This window comes from Rutidosis leptorrhynchoides, chromosome 1 (genome assembly GCF_046630445.1).
Source record: "Rutidosis leptorrhynchoides isolate AG116_Rl617_1_P2 chromosome 1, CSIRO_AGI_Rlap_v1, whole genome shotgun sequence".
Taxonomy (NCBI): domain Eukaryota; kingdom Viridiplantae; phylum Streptophyta; class Magnoliopsida; order Asterales; family Asteraceae; genus Rutidosis; species Rutidosis leptorrhynchoides.
The window spans coordinates 40,247,714-40,250,124 of record NC_092333.1 but is presented as its reverse complement, the minus strand read 5'-3'; the positions used below and the strand labels follow the sequence as shown (position 1 = coordinate 40,250,124).

At 32.1% G+C, this 2,411-nt stretch overlaps 1 long non-coding RNA gene across 1 annotated transcript; it reads right to left on the bottom strand.

Annotated features, from left to right (window-relative positions):
• Window positions 1-928: 928 nt before the first annotated feature.
• Window positions 929-1,749, bottom strand: LOC139859129 (uncharacterized). Its single transcript, XR_011763118.1, has 2 exons — window positions 1,385-1,749; window positions 929-1,238 (listed from the first exon to the last, which is right to left on the bottom strand). It is a non-coding gene; the product is annotated as an uncharacterized lncRNA (long non-coding RNA).
• Between the last annotated feature and the right edge of the window lie 662 nt (window positions 1,750-2,411).

Below are 2,411 nucleotides of genomic sequence, written 5' to 3'. Positions count from 1 at the left end.
GTATGCAAATAAGTCTAAGGGGAAATGGAGAAAGGAGGGACTCTTGGGATTATTTTGTATGACATGTTGTGTTGGTGATTTTAGTGTCATCAACAATCATTTTAGTTAATTGGGATTTACTAAAAAGCAAAGGCTTATCGAATTAAGCTCAATGACGAGTTTGGAGAGTGTGAAGTGCACGCTCGTTCGAATTAATTCAATAAGGTATTGAAAATTACATCTTTTCATGAGAAGGTAACCACGAATGGTTACATCATGATGTAAATGAAGAGTTGCATCTTTTCGTTAAAAAGTTGCATATTTACATTGAAAGGTTGCGTCCTTTCACTCGCACCTTTTCACTTCCTATAAATATAAGAATATGTTTTTGCTTTCATAATGAACATATAAACAGAAAATACACTCTCTAACAATTTGATCAGTGATTTCATTGTCAAAAACACTGATTGCGTTCTTGTCTTATCCTGTAAAAATTTCGTGCAACCAAGGAAATCGTAAGGTCGAAATACTTTATAAAGACATTGATTACACGATTCAAGAACGAATCCAACAGTCAATTTATACTCGATTTCTAACAAATCTATAAAGTATTTTGGTGATAATCATGGGGAAGAATCGTATAGAGGTTTCATCAGATTCGTCAACAATCAAATGGTGGAAGAGAGAGAAGCAAATACGGTACGCATTTCTTATCAACTTTTAACTAAATTTGATTTCGGTGAAAGTACTTTGTATGTTTGATCAACATTTAACTATATACTAATTAGCGTAATTTTTCCTACCCTTAAATCCACAGTTCAACTGTAGCGTTTTATTTTTTTTTCCTAAATCGCGTAATTAGGTTCCCAATAACGTTCCACCACATACCCAAAATCACTGTCACATTGTAGCAATTACTGTAGCATTTTTTTTTTTTTTTACTCACATATTTAACAAGAAAAAAATATCATCTTTCACTTACATACAAAAAACAAAAAAAATTACAGAATTTTAACAAAAAAAACTAACAGATCTAAACACATACCTAATAAAAGATAAACTAAATTTACAAACACTACCGCCGTCGCCGATTACCACCACAGACATCTGGCAGCAAGTAGATCTTAAAAACAAAATATATGGATCTCCGGAATGGAGTTTCGGGAACAAAACACAGTTAAAAGCCACCATCAACAACGATCTCCAGCAAAAACCACCGTCAACAACCGCTTCCGTCAACAATCCAACCCCGGCACCAACTTCCGGCAGCACAGTAAAACCCATAAGGAAAAACAAAATTTAATCAAAAAGGTAATAATTTTTAGAAGAATGAATGAAAAATACACAAAACTACAACTTGGGTATTATAAATAATCATCGATTAAAGATGTATCAAGAAACATACCTGAAAAAATCGAAGATGGTAGCGAGAGAGATTTAGTAAGACGCAGTGGGTGCTCAGCTGTAAATTTTCAGGTAGGGTTAGGTGGGGAAGAAAGAAGAAGATAAGTATGAATGGTAGGGAAGAAAGAAGATAAAGAAGTACTGAATGAGAGTTGGAAATAAAATCAAAGAAAGGATTTTAAATGAGATTATAATAAATTGGAAATAAGAGAGGTCTTAAATCCGTTGTGACTTCTGTCTATTCATGCTCCCCACGTGTACGTACTAGCCATTTTCTTATTTTTTATCATTTTGAAAAATAGATCAATATATTTAATTAGGTTAATAAACTTAAATAGCCCCCCTTGAACTTTTATTAAGTGACAACAGACCCCTTCATAACACAAATACATTGACAATTCATTCCTTAAATTTAAGCTTACTAAAATAAAACATAACGAGTTAATTGTTTGAGATAGAATTAACATGTTTATTTTTTACAGTTTAATATATATATATATATATATATATATATATATATATATATATATATAACTCTGCCTCAAACGTACGCCTCGGTTCGCCTCAAGGCGTACGCCTCGCCTCACAAAGGGAAAACGCCTCGAGGCGCGTTTCCGTTTTTGTAAACCTTGATTGTAGACGATGTATCTAACCCAAATTAAGAATACAAAATATGCTAAAAAAAAGAAGCAAGCAAAGAATGAATCAAATTAATTAGGTTTACTCCGGTAAAGAAATAAGAACACGGATAAAGAAGAAGAAAAAAAAGAGGTTTTGAAGAATGGTTTATTGAAAGAGAGAGAAAATTTAGTCAACCTGTTACAATCGGTGGTGGTTATAATAGTTTTGTGGTGATGGTTGTTAAGAATTTGGAAAGAGACATAAAAGACTAAGAATGAAAAAAAGAGGTCATAAAGAAAACCGACCTACGGTTTTAATTAAAACCACAAGGTGGTTTCCTTATTTATATTTTTAATCAACTGACAAAAAAAAATGCATTTGTTATCTTATTTTATATACTTATATAG